Source organism: Octodon degus, unplaced genomic scaffold (assembly GCF_000260255.1).
Source record: "Octodon degus isolate 3935 unplaced genomic scaffold, OctDeg1.0 scaffold00204, whole genome shotgun sequence".
NCBI lineage: Eukaryota > Metazoa > Chordata > Mammalia > Rodentia > Octodontidae > Octodon > Octodon degus.
In genome coordinates, this window is record NW_004524780.1 from 2,932,045 (window position 1) to 2,950,206 (window position 18,162).

Below are 18,162 nucleotides of genomic sequence, written 5' to 3' on the forward strand. Positions count from 1 at the left end.
ATCAGCAGTCAGACACAACTGGGACTTGGATGGCAAGCTGGGGTGGGCATAGACTGCCCTGAGACCTACTACAACGGAGCTGAAGTGCTAGGCGTGAGGGGCCCGTGATCAGGTTTCACCGTGAGAGTGAATGAAAGTGGTATCCTCTGTGGTCCCTCCCACACCACACCGTATCTTTCCAAATTGCCAGTGTTTGGTATTATTTATCTGTCACCTACCTATTTATCTATGTATCTATCTGTATATGCAGGCATCTGTTTTGGGGTCTATGTATGGATGTGCATACCTATCTAGTATCAATTTATCTAAGGATCTGTCTGTGTCTATGTATGTATCTATGTATTTATATAGTATCTATTTATCTATGAATCTATGTGCATATTTACATGGCTATCTAGTGTGAATGTGTGTCTACCTATCTATGTATCCATGAATCTAAGTATCTGTTTATATATCTATCTATGTATCTATTTAGCATCAATGTATTTGACTATGCATCCAGGTGTCTATGTATTTATGTGTCTGTCCATGTATGAATCTAAGTACCAATCTGTGTATCTGTGTATCTTTGTGTCTACTTCTCTCTCTCTCTCTCTCTCTCTCTCTCTCTCTCTCTCTCTCTCTCTCTGCATCAGGCTATACATCTGTGTATATATCTATATATCTACTTGTAGATAGACACAACTTGAAAATTGTATCGTGTCAGCTTGGGAAATTTAGAATGTTAACTAAGTAACTCAGCAGTTCTAGATCCTAGGGTGGTTGTTTAAGCTCTAGGATGTTGTAATGGTTGATTCATTGTGTCAACCTGAGAAGTTTAAGTGACTCACCAAGATGCCAGGGTCCTCATTTTGTAAACATCAGGAGCCTGTGCAAGAGGAAGACAGGGAAGGCCAGGGAGAATAGCTCAGCGGCATAAGCGCCTGCCTGGAAAGTGGAGGGTCCTGAGTTCAATCCCGCAGTACTGAGGGGGAAAAAAAGGAGGAGGACACAGAGCTGGTGTGAGTGCTGCTGCCACCCCAGGGTGGGTAGTCCGCCTAGAATACAAGGGAGGAAAATATGCTTGCTCTCCCTGTTTTTGTTCTTGTTGCTTTTCTGTCTTCCACTGTCATGAACTGTTTCCCTTCTGACATGCCACACTGCCTTGGAGCCTGCTGATTATGGACTGAAACCTCTACAAACTACAACATTAACCCATTCCTTCCTTAAGTTTGGCTGTATTTAGTCTCAGCACTGGGTATGGGGGGAACTAACGCACTATGTTTGTGGTACTGAGACCTGAACTCATGGCCTTTGCGAGAGCTACATCCCAGCCCTTCTTTATTTTTTATTATGAGAGTTACTCTTGCTAAATCACTAAGTTGCCCAGACTGTACACACACTCACACTCCCCCTGCCTCAGCCTCCTGGAGTGCCCAAGTAGAATTCTGTTTATTTATTTATTTTTTATTTATTTGTGAAACTGGGGATTGAACTCAGACCCTTGCACTTGCCAGGGAAGCACTTATTCTACTGAGCCCTCTCCCCGGCCCTCAGGTAGTATTTTAAAACATCAGATGTCTGTGACACATGTAACGTAGAATCACAAATAATATTATAGAGAAGATATTATAATATTATTCATGGTTCCTTCCCTCCCTGTCTCCCTTGCCTCCCTCTCTCTCTGTGTCTCTGTCTCCCTCTCCCTCTGTCTCCCTTTCTCCTTCGTCTGTTTCTGTCACCCTCCCTACCCCTCTCCTCAGGAGCTTTGGAATTCTAGTGAGCAGCAGTTTAGAAAACCTTGTGTTAAATCAGTATCTCTCCAAACCTTGCAGTGGCCTGTGGTGCACAGGAGAACCATCATATCCTAAACGGTGACTCAGAGATGTGCAAAGTCGTGTGTTACAGGAACCTATTAGCACGTTGGAATGAAGCTGCAGCCTGCGCAGCGGCATGCCCTTAAATAAACCATGCAGTCACCTGCACCATTGGTAAGTATATGTATATATCCATTCGCTGACAAATGGTAGCTCTTACAAATGCACTTGTGTGCTCAAAATAAATTTATTACTTCATATTAGCTGACAAACGGTGTCAAAATTACAGGAGCGGCCTGGGAATGGTGGTACCTTCCTGTAATCTCAGCACTCTGGGCAGCCGGGGCAGGAGAATGATAATCTGGAGCTCAGCCTGGACAAGTTAGTGACTCAGTGAGGTGCTGTCACTCAACTTACAAATCCAGAAGAAGAGTCCTGAAGACAAATCTTAGTGTGAAAGCCAGGGTTTAATGCTTAGCACACACATGTGCACACACACATGCATGCTTGCACAGGCACGGACATACAGAGGCACACACATGCATACATGTACACACACAGGCACTCACACATACACACGCGCCCACACACACAGGCACACCCACATACACAATTAGAAATGCAGGAAGTGGATTTTGAACAATTCTCTCCAGCTTTAGCTCCTTTGGGGCCATTCTCCTTTGTTCTACATTTTGGGCCTTCAGTCTGAGGAAGGCTCCTTTTAATGTTTGACAATTTCCTCACTACTTTTTCATTCTTAAGGGAAAGGAAATATCTTCTTTATAATATTAAAATTATTTAGGAACTGGTTTTTTTTTCATGCTTTTTGCTTTCTCTAGAGAATTTAGCCTCACTTTTAAAGGCAGTGTTTGTTTATTTTTGTTACTAATTAAGTGAATTTTCTGGTTCAGGGTTTTTGGCAATGCTGGAAAATGTAATTAAGATCACACTGGTCACAAGGGGAGACTTTTGGCAAAAGAATATTTTACTCTTTTCCTGAAAAACCACATTCAGCGCTGGCCAACCTGATTTTTATCCAACTGGCTGGAGGGCCGGGAGCTGTAGCTGGTCCCCCAACTTGGCCCCACCAGCCCTGGGGGCGGCCGTAGGGCTCTCTGATCCCAGGCTCAGAGACCAGCCCCAGTCTGCCCGAGGGCAACACTTGGGCTCTAAGCCCCAGCGCCTGGATCCAGAAGCTGCTTTTCCAGAATAAACCCCAAATCAGATCCTTGGGAACCGCAAGAGAGGGACTCTAATGCAGGGTGAGAACTGGCGCACGTTACCTGGAAGGAGGCTTTGCAGAGTAGGGGTTTCCTGGTGGTGGATGAAGAGACCCCTCTGGAGAGAAAATCTAAGTGTGCAGTGGGAGAGAGACCTGTCCTCCTTCAGAGACCATGGGGAAGGACACTGCAGAATTTCACTCTTTGGTTCCTCGATGACGTTATGACTCCTAGGTGAGCTCCTCAAACCCCTTCCATCAATTGTTGATTGGCTGATTGATTGATTTATCACACCCCAAGCCTTCACACCAAACTATATCCCCGGCTCTTTTTATTTACTTACTTATTTTTTAATGCTAGGATTTTTGACACAGGGTTTCAGTAAGCTACCGAGTTACCAGGGCTGGGCTTGAACTTGAGATCTATGTTGCTCGGCCTCCCACGGTGCTGGAAATACAGATGCCCACTACCATTCTCAGATATCTTGCGACTATCTCCAGCTTTGGGGAACATGCTTAGAATCACCACATAAGCCCTATTTGTTATTTGATAGGCTTGAAACAGTCCCCAAATATATTTTTTAATGCTTTTTCAAATTTCTGGGTGGCTTTTGTTGTTGCTGTTGTTGTTGTTGTTGGGGTTTTTTTTTTTTTCTTTTTTTAAAAAAAAATCTAATGATTGAACCTAGGACCTTTACATTGAGCTACACACTCAAGCCTTTCATAAGTTTCCTTTTTTTAAATTTTCAGTGTTTTTCTGAGTCACTGACTTTGCCAGTTTGGCTCGCATCACTCTCCGACCTGAGCCTCCGAAAGCTGGGATGGCAGGGGCGCAATGCTAATGTGCTTAGACATCAATGTCGTAGCATTTGTTCCTCTGTCCCTGTGTGGAAATGATGCAGACAAGTAGTCAGAACAAAAGGAAAACTCGGCACATTTGCTGGGCAGGCCCACGGCCTTCACCAGAGGGGAAAACCATTTCATCTCCACTTCAACACTGTTTTGTGCAAACGTAGACCACAGGTGATTGGCTTGCTACGAGCTGGGAAAAAGGCAATTGGTCAATTCACACTTTTTAAAAAAGTGTTTTGAGACCAGGTCTCACCATGCAGTGCAGGCTGGCCATGAACTTGCAGCAACCCTCTGGCCTCAGCCTCACGAGTAAAGGGCTTACAGCTAGGGGTCGCTGCTCCTGCCTGTCATTGCGTGCTTTGCTTCTGCTTGAGCACCTGCGCGAGGTGACACCAGCTTGGGCTACCTCCTTTCCATCCCTTTCCTTCCCAGTGTTGCTTTTCACTCATAGTCACACTCCCGTACCCTGTAGGTGTGTGAAGGAATGTGTGCACGCGCGTGCACGCGCATGCATGCACACACACACACACACACACACACACACACACACACACACTTTTGCCCCTACTGAGCACATTCTTTGGTTTCTCTGTATGATATCAAGCTGCGTGTGATGTTCTACGCTGTCCTCACTGAGCGGATAGATTCCTCTTCTAGGAGGGTGCCCTGGCTTCCTCCGGTTCCTGGCTGTGTCCCTGTCATGCGTTTCCTCATAGTCCAACTATAGTCACCCCGTTGCAGAATTATCTAAAAGTAAGAGTCGACAAATGCAAGGAAAAGGAGTGTGATCCACCTGGTTCCGCTGGTCCTAAACCTGGGCAGGTACTGCATTAGCTTCTGCAATTTGGACACCTTGGCAGACCTTTTAGATTAAGAAACAGCAACCAGATACAGAATTGAGCAGGTAAAGAATCAACGAACAACACCTATGCTAGAGAAATGGTGGGCACTGAAGCAGCTCAGGGAGAGCTCTGTGATTGTCTTTAGGATTCTTCATCAGGGTCAGAAACTCTGGGTCTGGGACTCTGTGATGTCATGGGATGGAGAAACCTTGAGCTGGGGACCCCTCCCTCTTCCAGATTCTCCAAGAGGAAACCACTCGCAGGCCTCAGTACCCTGCAGGGTTCACAGCACCTTTCTCCTTCTCTCCCTCTTGGGGACCACTCGCAAGTCAGATGTAAAGCCAGGCTGAGATCACATGTCTCAATTCCAGGACTATGGTCAGTGGGCAAGAATTAGAACTTAAATGAATGAGGTTACAACCTAGTAAAGGCTGCACCACCATGGAAGCACTTGGAGACTGAATTTTGCTTTACTATGTAGTTTTGAAGATCAATACAAATTATTACTAATGCTTTAAGAGGTAGCAGGGGAGGAGCCCAGATTGCAATTTCCAGACATGCTGAGTGGGCAGCTCCATGGGGTGATAGAACAGCCATAATTAAGTAAAAAATCAAAAACACATTTCTGCTCCCACCTTCCCTCTTCTCTCCTTTCCCAACCAACTCTGTTAAGGGCTCCACATTGACAAGTCCTGAAACTTAACTTTCTCTGTTAGGAAAGTCAAGATCCATACGAGATGATTCAGCATCCTTATGGGTCATCAGTTTCAAGAGAGAAGGAGGAGGAGCTATGGTAGAATTGGAAATGGTGTGGGAAAATATTCTCAAGAAACAAAAATTATCAAGAAACAAAAGTTATAGCCAAGGTACCAAGTGGTTTCAATTATACTTTTGTTCATTTACTGTTTGTGTCCCCCATGCCTTTGTTGAATACCTATTATGTGAGAAATTCACATATAAATACAATTTCTGGAATGCTAAACATCACAAAGTAGAATAAGTTAATAGCTAAGATGCAGTGTTTCCCCATGAGGCAGACAAAGGGCGTCCTATGTTGTCCAGTAACATGGAAAGGGAAATCCATAAGAATATTTTATTATGTACAAAGACATAGCATAAAAGGAACCCAGGAGGGGTGCAGTACCTTGTGGACTGACAGACAGCAGAGATCTCTCTCTGCAGAGAGGAAGCAGAGGTGAGTTAGGGAGAGGAGAGATAGTTTTGCGACAACAAAGGCTTTGAGTTAGCTCTGAGTGACATGGGAGGACTCAGAAGGCTTTGAGAAGAAGAGGATCCAGTTGGTTGTGGGTTTTCTCTGCTTCATGCATCCCCTCCTGAAGGAAACTGAATGGCTGCCTAGCACGCCCTGAGGTGGTTCCATCCCTCAGGCCTCCTCTTGGCATTCCTTGTCACCTGAGACACACATCCCCATTTGCATGCCTGTCTGTCTTCTGCAAGTGAGATGCAAAAACAGGAAGAGAAAAACCTTAGTCTTCAATGCCTACAGCACTGTAATCTTGTTGTATACTTGTCATTTACCAAGAGCCAAGGATGAGAGAGAATCCCTATATAGTATTTGTGTTTAATTCCTGTAGAAATGCTCAGAGAATTGAGCTTTCCATTTTATCGACAGAGGACCTGAGTATGAGGAATAAACCTGGCCCACATATTGGTGTGTGAATATGTGTTTGGAGGAAACATAGCTGAAGGTAGGTTAGCTCTTTGGCAATGGAAAGGAGAAGTAGGCCCTGACTGAGATTAGGGGTTCTGTGCCTGAGAAGAGACCTGTGTCTTTGGTAGAGGCCTTTGAGAACTCAACACTGGAAGGTGAAGGCAAAAGGGACCTATTCACACTGTTGGTGGGAATGTAAATTAATATGACTACTATGAAATTGAGGTGGTCTTCAAACACCTAAAACTAACAACTCCATCTGACCAAGCTATTCTCCTTCCAGATGTCTTCCCCAAGGAGATAAAGACATTATACTAGAGTGATCTGTTCACATTTATGTTTATAGTAGTGTGACTCACAGTATCTAAATATTGGAAGTGGCCTATGTGTTTGTCAACAGATGGGTAAGGAGGACCAGGGAGATGGCTCAGTAGAGTAAGCACTTGCCTGGCAAGTGCAAGGCCCAGAGTTCTATCCCTGGTACTGAAAAAAATAAAATAAAATAAACCAGATGGGTAAGGAAAATGTGGTATTTACACACAACGGAGTGCTACTTGGCCATAAAGATGGATCAACTCAAATCATTTGTAAGAAAATGGGTGCATTTTGAGACCATCATGTTCAGTAAAGCAAATCGGATCCAAAAGCTTCAACATTGCATCGCATGGTTTCTCTTCTTTGAGATACCCACATGATGAGGAAAATGCAAAATAAAAGACAGATAATAGGAAGCAGGAGGACAAAGCTTTCTCCAGTTGGATGGGGATGGAGGAGAGAGGGAGGAGGAAAGGGGGATGAAAATGGAATTAGGATCTCGTCTTTCCACATCCCAACTCCCTACGAGAATGGAAAGCTCACGGACCTCAAACACAGGCTAATAAAAATTTAGAAAGTCCAAGACAGTGGTACTACACACCTGTGACCCCAGAACACAGGAGGCTGAGGCAGGAGGACCACTGTGAAACTGAAGCCAGCCTGAAATATATGGTGAGATTCCGTTCAAAAACACAAACTAGGAGAGCAAAACTGACGCCTGGCTGGAGCAGCAACCACTGAGGTCTCTGGCCAGTGTCAGTTCCACCCATCCACCAGCATGGAGAATATCTTCGCAAACCTCTTCAAGGGACTTCTTAGCAAAAATTAAATGCACATTCTCATGGTGGGCTTGGAAGACAACAATTCTTTATAAACTGAAGCTTGGTGAAATTGTGACCCCCTTTCCTACCATAGGTTTCAATGTGGATTCTGTTAAATACAAGAACATCAGCTTCACCGTGTGGGATGTGAGTGGTCAGGACACGATTCGACCACTGTGGGGCCACTACTTCCAGAACACCCAAGACTTGATCTTTGTGGTGGACAGCAATGACACAGAGTGTGTGAACGAGGCCCATGAGGAGCTCATGAGGATGCTGGCTGAGGACGAGCTCAGGGACGCTGTCCTCCTCGTGTTTGCCAACAAGCAGGACCTCCCAACGTCATGAGTGCAGCTGAAGTCACAGACAAGCTGGGGCTGCACTCTCTACGCCACAGGAACTGGTACATTCAGGTCACCAGTGGCGACGGGCTCTATGAAGGACTGGACTGGCTCTCCAATCAGCTCAGGAACCAGAAGTGAACCAGAACTCCCTTCCCTCCCTTCCTCCTTCTCCGCCCTCCACTTTCCTCTCATGTGGCAAACATTGTGGCTCTGTGGTCCTGAGGGCCAGAGGCACAGTGCACATGCATCATGCTGTCTGTGTGCAGATGCAGCCTGCAGCAAGGTTTTTATTTAATGTAAATAGTTTCTGTTTCCACTGAGGCGGTTTCTGGTGCTCCTGTGCAGTATTACTCAGCTTTTTTATTGTAAAGAAAAAAATCAACTCACTGTTAGTACTGAGAAGGGATTTGGGTGCAGGGCACCCGGCCTCCAGGAGCCGCTGAGCTGTAGATTGGTGTCAGGATCCATTCGGTGGTTGGTGTATAACCCACACTCAGTGCACTTTTAAAAATAGTTGAAAATTATAAGGTGAGAAGAACATTTGAGCACACAGAAGGGAGATTATTCCTAGTGCGGTTCTGCCTCATCATCAGATCAGCTGTTCCTCTGGGATCTCCAGAGATGCAATGAACAAATGCCATCCACTGCATGGTCACAGCCGAGACCCTGTGGCCCGCCTGTCTTTGGGTCACCTGCATTCCAGAGCATTGTGCTTGTACTCATGCTCCCATGGTCACCTCGGGGTAGCGGGGAGGGTTATGTAGGGTACGGGGCCCACCCTCCCCCTTGGTCAGCGTGCAGCCGGAGTGGCAGCCTGTTCCTGGTGCCCACTCAAGACTTGCGTTGGTCAGAGTCTGAGTCTCCCCAGCAGGAGCACGAGCAAGCTGGGTCATTTGGTCCACTCCGGACCACAGTCCCAGGGCACTCCCACCTCCATGCATAGTAGCTTACTCTCTCATCCTGCCAGGGTCTGATTTGCCATCAGAAAAGATGACCTCTATTTTTTTCTTTTGTAGTTTGATAAACTCTGAAGAAGCTGTAATTGTTAAATTTACCTTGGGAAACTTCAGAACTCGTTTGTTTGGTGTTATGGAACCTCTTACTGCTTTTAATACACAATTAGTAATCAACCATTTTGTATACTTGTTTTCAGTTTTCATTTCGACAAGCACTGTAATTACAGGTATTAGAATAAAGTCTCTTAACTATTTTTTAAAAAACACAAAATAAGGAAAGCTAGAACTTGGAAACTAGACCTGCCTTGAGGTAGGGCATAGGAAATGCATGTGGGCTGGGCTCAAGTTGAGCAGTGTGCCACTTTGCATCTGAGGACCATAGAGAGGTTCTGGGATAGAGGTGGCCACACCACAATCTCCAGGCAGCCAGGAGTAGCAGAGAGGCCATGTCATGGATGACTGTGTCCCTTGGGAGCAGAGGTGGGACTTTCAGAGGCCACATGGAGCTAGAAGCAAGGTTGCAGTGTTGTGTTGAAGCCTGAAAGCTTGAGAGATGGGGTTTGGAGAGTCCACATACACAGGCAAAGTGGTATGGGAACAGGAGTCAGGTGGCTTCCTTTAATCTGTGAGTGGTTTTGGGATGGTGACGATCAATGATGATTAACCATGTGAACAGTCAAGGAAATACCTTAGAACGTTTGTAAAGCCCTTTCTAATGTGTAGGCGAGTGGTTCTAGAGATGATTGGCATGTAGGCCAGCCAACAAAGGGGGAAGAACCACCTGACTGTGGGGGCCACCAACCAATAAGCTTGCAACCTAAATGGAAAGGCAGGGGTCGGGGAAAGGAGAAGAAAGTCAACTACCTTTTGTACATTTTGTTTGATGTTGAATCTAAGAACTGTTCGTTTAACTCTGATTTTGGTGAAGTTGGAATGTCTTTTCTCTTAAAATTTTATAATGATACATTGACCTGTTATCCACTGTGGGCTAATTTTTTCTTTGTAAGATCAGAAGTCTAGAAGGAAGAGTCACTGTTTTGATTGTAAGGGTCTAACTTCTCAGCAGTTGACTTGCTAAACATGCATTTTGCAGATAGCCGTGTTATTCAGTGATCTACCCCATCTAATAGCTTTTTAGATGCTCTGTTATTTTGAAGATATAATCTGAGCTCATTTTCCAGTATTTTCGCCATTAAACTTTTAGGTCCATTTATTTTATTGCTTATTTTCTTTTTAAAAAAAATTGTCAAGTGTCTGCTGACCTTTTAAATTTTTTGTCAGTGTTTTTATTTTATTACATTTCAACAAATGTGACAGATATTTTAACTTCTGAAATTTATATTATTTACATAGTTTAGTTCACTTAGAAAATGTTCCATAGGTATTTGAAATAACACTCCATATAAGGTATGCTTATCTAACACCTTTGTTGATAAAATCATGTATGTCCTCTTACATTAAAAAGGGGTAATAGCATTGGAAGTATTATGTAAAGATTTGATAAATGAAAAATTTTAAAATAAAATAAAAAGGGGGCCAGCATCTTTACACTGTGATGAGAAGACAACGGTTGATATTTTGGTAATTACAGGGAGGTTGTTTAAGATAAAACATATTATAAAAAGTAGGAGAAAAATCATAGTAAATGGAGTATGACTCTCTCACTTTAGACATATCAATGAGACCCTCTTTTCTCCTGGAAAACCAAGTTCTTGTTTTCCAATATAAAATTCTAGGTAAATATCTAACTCCCCCTGAGTCACAGGCCAATACACTTCTCTCTGTGAGCTCAGGTATTTATCTACTTTCCATGTAAAGTGCATGTCTATCAAACATCTGCTGCATCTGTTTCCAATCAAAATGAGATAATTGAAATCAACTTTGTGCATGCTTATGGTGAAAAGAAAGCTTTGGTCACTATCATTTCAGTGCTAGACATGCTTAGTATAAAACAAATTTCAAATCTTTTATGGAATTAAACAACAGCCTGTGATAACTACCAAATCTTGGGGAAAATCAGAAATTCCTGAAGGATACACAATTAAATTTTCAAGGAGTATTGAAAATCTTGCTTTTTATTAAATAAGAACAAAGTGAAACAGTAAAAAGCCCATTTGTCTTTCCAGTTAAATGCATGAGAATGATTGCAGTCGTGGTTTTCATGATTCTTGCAACTCTGGTTTTTAATGTTGTACTTGAGAGTGACTGCAGTAAATTTTGCTTTGTATTGTATGCCCATTATTTCAAAAATTCTAAAGTTTTCTATCTTTTTAATTGCAATGGTAAAAAAAATTCACTAGTAAGTTTCATGTTACATTTTCCTTGTGTTTGCATGTGTGTGTACAAACATGGGTACACTTTTATGTTTAATGCATCTCCTGAATTCCAAGTGTGTCTCCAGGCAGGGATCTAAGTCCATTCAGCATCGCTGATAGAACAGCGGAGACTTATGCATTCTTTCTTTCATGCTACACAAAGAGTAAAGGATATGTTGAAAGAAAGAATGACAGTCCTACACAAAGACTCCCTCAGACAAATACCCTCTGCCTCTGAGCTTTGAGTTCTGTAGTGAATCTGCCCAGCGTGACACGGAAGGGAGCTTTCTCTAAATGATGACTGTCTTCTTTGCCTCATCTTCTTTATGTTGGCTATAAACATATTCAGTTTCCCTGTGTTGTATAAGAAGATAAGCTTGGGCCCCTGAGATTTCAGCACACACTCTAACAACTTACAAAAGCAAATGCTCCCTTATCGTAGTAGGAGACGGCACAGAAGAATAAAGCCTATTTACATAATAACACCAGAATTTTCTCTACATGCACCTTGTATGGGTAAAAGCCTTCCTGGTAAAGAGAAGATCAAAGTATTTTCAAATGGAGAGCTGTAGCCAGCAGGAGATAGAGGAGAAAGGAGACATCAGACATGGAGCGGAAAAGACAAAGGACACAGAAAAAGAAGCAGAAGGAAATGATGACCACACATAGTCCTCAAGATGCCTAATGTACCGGGTCAGGTTGTACTGTAGACTACTAACATAACAGTATTTAAGGGGCTTTGCTGGTATTGGTGCTGGGTTCTATAGAATGGAAAGTTTGTGGGGGACTTTTGAGAATATTAGCAAGACTCTTTCCTGCCCTTCTAAAACCAAGTTAATCAACCCCAGTTTAAAAATCCTGGCCATTGGGCTGGACCATCCAAGAAAGAATAGAAAGAAGCAAGGGCAAAGGCAGCCTGGTTTCAGGCAGTCTCCTTACTAGGACACGTACACACTCTTCTCATAGATGGTATGTCCTTCCAGGACTGATAGTTCTGGCAAAGCCTGATATCCACATACAACTTTTGTATGAAACCACAAACACTTGATGAACTTTAGAGATCTGTCTTCACCATTATTTTCTTTTAACTAGGGATGGAAATCCAGACTTGCTACTGAGCTACATCCCCAGCCCTTCTCTTGGTTTTCATTTCCAGATGGGGCTTGCTGAACTGCTAAGGTACCTAGGTTAGGCGCAAACTTGTAATCTTCCACCTCAGCCTCCCAGTGCTGCCTTGTGGGCATGGGCTAATATGCCTGGCTTATCTTTGCTTCTTTATGGAAAATCTCATTCCTGAGACCCAGAAAGTTTTAAAATTGTAGTTCTTACCATGAAAAAAGCCACTAACCACTCATTGGAGGGAGATGTCTTGCACACTTTCTTCCTCACTGAGGCTCAACACTCAGCACCAAACACGCAAAGGGAGGGAGGCTCATTCTGGGGGCTCACAGTGTAAGTCCTGGACTGGCTGGATCCAAGGCAGAATAACCCAGAAGAAGGGCCAGGTAGAAGGAAAAAACAGCTCTTGGGCTTGGTCGACAGGAAGGGAGAGAGAAGAAGATAAACCCTTCCGGGTCACACTCCAGTGAGTCCCCCCTTTTGATCCCTCCCTCTCCTGAGAGTAAGTCAGCATAAGCCCTCATGACTGTGACTTTTCAAAGCTCCTGCCATGAGCAGTGCAGGCCTTCGGGGACATTCTCTGCTCAAGCTACAGCAGAAAGCATAATAAATGAATGAATGATGGACAGTGTGGTTCTTTTTGTTTTTGTTTGTTATGTTTTACCCCACATCTATCTACAAGTGACTGTCATCCCCAAGTAGACTATGAACCCCATGGTACTGGTGTCTCTCTTGCTTTGCTTTCTGTAGCCTTTTGTAATTTAAGACTATTCTACTTCCAGAAGCACAACTCATTCTGTCTGCTTTTTTTTCCAAAGGCAAAGACCTTTAACTCAGTGGCTGTAAAATCACAATGTGTGAGTAAAACAAACGTGATCTGCATAACTCCTTGCTGAGTCCTAATCAGATTTACTAGAGGGAGAAAAAAATACACTATCAGTAGCTCAAGGGGGAGGATCCAAATATTCCCCTTTCTGCTACAACTTTGTGAAGATGCTGGTAGAGAGAGAGCAGGTACTCTTGTACCCCGAGAGTCTGGGCTTCCCACACACAGAGAGAGTGACTCCATCTACAGCCTTCATGAGCACAAGAGGAGGCATATGGAAGAAAGGACCCCTAGTAAAGCTGCTGCTCAGGACAAACTGACTACCAGTCAGGGTCCTCAGTCGGGGCCCGGCCCTCAGAGGCTGGGCGCCTGTCTTGTTCAGCTGTCCACCAGGCGTTCAAGTCATTTTTTTCTGAAAGCATTCTCTATGTTTTGTCTACTGTCTTTCGGCCTATGATCACATCATTTCATAATTAACTGGGTGAATTGGACAACTTTTCACTGGAAGCCAGAGAGCCTCACCTGATTTAAGGGAAACTCCTAAGCAGTGTTTTTCAAACATGGGCCCCAGTGGAATGCAGGAGGAGACTGAAAATTAACCAGTTTCCCAGGTGTGCTACTCTGAAAACCTGGAGCCATAGAACCACAGGTTTAAGCCCAGCCTGAGCAATGTAGTCACATAAGGAGACCCTGTCTCAAAGTGAAAATGAAAGAAAAGCTGAGGGGGTAGCTCAGTGTGAAGCCTGGGTTTGATTCCCAGTGCTGTAGAACAAAAGCCTGTGGATACCTGACTTCCGTGCTGACCACTTCATTAGGAATGACTAAGAATAGGCCTTGGAAATTCACATTTTTAAAACTACTACAATACCTACTGTAATGTCCCAGCACAGAAACATAGGTCCCACCAGGTCTGCTACTTTAGATATGGTCCACACCACAGATGCGAGGGCTTAGCATAACCCAGGAGCTCCTTAGAATTCCATAACTTCAGGACTCACAGGAGGTGCAGAGTCCAGAATCTAAATTTCTGTTATATTTTTAGGGGAACATGAACTGGTGTCTGAAGCTGAATGAATAAATTCGTAGAACATCCCACACCCACAAGAATTTAACACCCAAAGAGGAAGTCTCAAGTCCCCTACCAGTACATTAATAATAAGTATGAAATTTTGGTTGAAAGAGTAAATGGATGGGAAGCATAAAAATGTGAGGCCCACCCTGGAGGAGCTGTCATGCTGGTGCCATGTCATCTCGATGCTCCCATGCATCACAGAGACCCATCTGAGCTCCTGGGCTCCTTCCTCCCCTCACCCACAGCTGTTTAGTTCCCTGTGTTCCATTTTCCACAGGACAGACGATTTGGAAGAAATATCACCACATCTGAAATCATCTCAATTAGGGGGATAAGCTGCCTACTCTGGTTGCTAGATTATTTATTTTACCCTTTGGCTGGCAAATTGCTTGCCAGAGATTTTTGAACTCTCCAGTTCAGTAGCTGCTGAGTTTTCCGCCTGGTTCCTCCTGTATAACGCTGAAGTAACCTTCAAAAGAGGAGGGGCCAGACATACTGCGTCTCCTTCAACCCTCTTCTGTGTCTGTCTTCCCCAAGCCTTAGGTAAACTGGATTCACCTCTGACAACTTCCAGCTGAGGTTCTTCCTCGGTCTCAAAACTGTAAGATCAATTCAGTCAATATAGCATGATCTTCCTCCCTCTGGCCAGGTTCTTTGCTAGTGAGGTAACACCTTGTCTCAGTTACTTTTCTCTCATTGCGAGGACACAATACCCGACACCCAAAATGAAGGAAGGAAAGGTTTATTTATCTCACAGTTAGTGAAGGTTTCAGTCCATGCGCATCTGGCTCCAAGGCAAGGTAGCACATGGCAGAGATCAACCATTCATGGTGGTGGCAATGAGCAAAAAGCAAAGGGAGAGGCAGCAGCCCAGGCCTCTAGCAAGCTTCTCTCCCCTCCTTACATTGCAATGCAAATCACCCACCCCAGGGCCAGGGCGTAGCACTCACACTTGCAATCCCAACATTAGGTCAAGAATCAATCTCAGGACTGAATGAACCAGTAGGTGAGGGGCTTCTTGTGTGCCATCTTGGCTAGCACAGCCAGGCCTATACACAAGCAGCCATGTTGAAGGGACCTGCAGTTGGCACTGATCTTGGCACCACCTACTCCTGTGTGGGTGTCTTCCAGCATGGAAAATGGAGATAATTGCCAATGATCGGGGAAATCGAACTCCTCCAAGCCATGTCGCTTTCACTGACACTGAACGACTGATTGGAGATGCTGTAAAAAGTCAAGCACTTATGAACCCCACCAACACAGTTTTTGATGCTAAGCATCTGACTGGACATGGCTTTGATGATACTATTGTCCAGGCTGATATGAACCATTGGCCCTTCACGGTGGTGAACAATGCAGGCCGGCCCAAGGTTCAAATAGAATACAAAGGAGAGACAAAGAGCTTATACCCAGAGGAGGTGTCTTCTACAGTGCTGACAAAGATGAAGGAGATAGCAGAAACTTATCTAGGGAAGACTGTTACCAATGCTGTGGTCACTGTGCCAGCTTACTTTAATGACTCTCAGCATCAGGCAACCAAAGAGGCTGGAACTATTGCTGGTCTTAATGTACTTAGAAGTATCAATGAACCAAGAGTTGCTTCTATTGCTTATGGCTTAGACAAAAAGGTTGAAGCTGAAAGAAATGTGCTTATTTTTTTATTTAGGAGGTAGCACTTTTGGTGTGTCAAATCCTCACTATTGAAGATGGAATCTTTGAAGTGAAATCTACAGCTGGAGACACCCTCATACGTGGAGAAGATTTGGACAACTGAATGGTCAATCATTTTATTGCTGAATTCAAATGCAAGCACAAGAAGGACATCAGTGAGAACAAAAGAGCTGTCTGCTGTCTTCGTACTGCATGTGAGTGAGCTAAGAGAACCCTCTCTTCTAGCACACAAGGCAGTACTGAGATTGATTCGCTCTATGAAGGAATTGACTTCCACACCTCCATTACTCATGATTGACTTGACGAGTTGAATGCTGACCTGTTCCATGGTGCTCTGGACCCTGTGAAGAAGGCTCTTTGAGATGCTAAACTGGACAAGCCCCAGATCCATGACATTGTCCTGGTGGATGGTTTTACCCACATCCCCAAGATCCAGAAGCTTCTGTAGGACTTCTTCAATGGAAAGGAATTGAATAAGAACATCAACCCTGATGAGACTGTTGCTTATGGTGCAGCTCTTCAGGCAGCCATTTTATCTGGAAACAAGCCTGAAAATGTCCAAGATTTGCTGCTTTTGGATGTCACTTCTCTTTCTCTTGGTATTGAAACTATTGGTGGTATCATGACAATTCTTATCAAGCACAATGCCACCATTCCTACCAAGCAGCCCCAGACCTTCACTACCTACCTCCACAACCAGCCTGGCATGTTCATTCAGGTATACAAAGGTGAGCATGCCATGACCAAGGATAACAACCTGCTTGGGAAGTTTGAACTCATAAGCATACCTCCTGCACCCCGTGGTGTTCCTCAGACTGAGGTAACTTTTGATACTGATGCCCATGGCATCCTCAATGGTTCTGCAGTCAATAAAAGTACAGGAAATGAGTACAAGATCACCATCACTAATAAGTGTCATTTGAGCAAGAAGGACATAGAGCATATGGCCCAGGAAGCAGAGAAGTACAAAGCTGAAAATGAGAATCAAAGGGTCAAAGCATCCTCCAATAATTCACTGGAGTCCTATGCTTTCAATATGAAATCAACTGTTGAAGATGAGAAAATCCAAGGCAAGATTAATGATGAAGATAAACAGAAGATTCTTGACAAGTATAATGAAATCATTAACTGGCTGGATAAGAATCAGATTGCGGAGCAAGAAGAATTTGAACATCAGCAGAAGGAGCTGGAGAAGGTCTGCAATCCCATCATCACCAAGCTGTGCCAGCGTGCAGGTGGCCTGCCTGGAGGGTTGCCTGGGCCTTCCCTGGTAGAGGAGCTCCTCCTTCTGGTGGTACTTCCTCGGGGCCCACCACTGAAGAGGTTAATTAAGCCACTCTAAGTATAGATATAGCATTCTTCCACAACCAATAAAATTGAAGGACCTAAATTTGTAGCAAATCCTGTGTCAGTTATTAAAGTGGAGCTGCTAGGGTAAAGTATTAGGCATTCTCAATACTTGAATAAGGCGACATGTACACGGGTAAACATAGCATTGCACTTTAAGCACTGTAGTATAAGTGGAAATGCAATATCTTCAATAAATATATTTAAATTGGCAAAAAAAAATCAATCTCAATCCCCAGAAGCTGCCCCATGACTGCATGAGGCTTTGTTGGAACAACTAGACACAAAACATAACACATATCCACAAGAGACATGCTAGCATGCTTTACGCTCTGGCCCTAGAGACAATTCTGATCATCACTTCTCTGGCTTTTGGCTAAGATCAAGTGTAGGGACAACGCTGGTCAAAGTCAGTGATGATCAAATTGTCATAGACAGGATAAGCAGAAGTAGTGAAGGAAAAACTGCCACCAGTCCGAGGGTCATCTTAACACACCAGGATGATATGCAGTCTATGTTTTATTTACAAATGTATAATTACTCTAAATATCCTTCAATGGGCAGGGAGTCCAGCACAATAGCCAATCAAGGCTTCTTCAGTAATAGTCTTCCAAATGTCACATTTTAGGGATTGCATCTGTTATTTCTTGTTTTAGGCATAACTTCTATAGGACAACTGGGGATCATGGTTTTCTCAGCCTCAGGTCATTCCTGAGTGTCTGCCTTTTACTGGGACTTTGCTTTGTGATAAACAAGAATGACAACAAAGTAGTTCCTACCCCACAGGGTCTCTGCCCTTATTATGAATAATCACTCCACTGTTAGGGAAAACCCTACCCCATTTTTACTCCAGATATCCTATGGCTGAGGTCTAATGAGTTCTCTGTCATTGCTGAGTTAGGGTTGCCAGGTAGATTTTTAATACAGTCTTCTAGTTTTTGAAATCAATAACCTAGTACCACAGCACCCCAAAGAATGGGTTCACATTCATTGGC

General features: G+C 43.9%; 2 pseudogenes; both read left to right on the forward strand.

Annotated features, from left to right (window-relative positions):
• Nucleotides 1-7,474: 7,474 nt before the first annotated feature.
• Nucleotides 7,475-8,000, forward strand: LOC101575274 (annotated as a pseudogene).
• A 7,214-nt stretch (nt 8,001-15,214) lies between these two features.
• LOC101575665 lies at nt 15,215-17,152 on the forward strand (annotated as a pseudogene).
• The last annotated feature ends 1,010 nt before the right edge of the window (nt 17,153-18,162 follow it).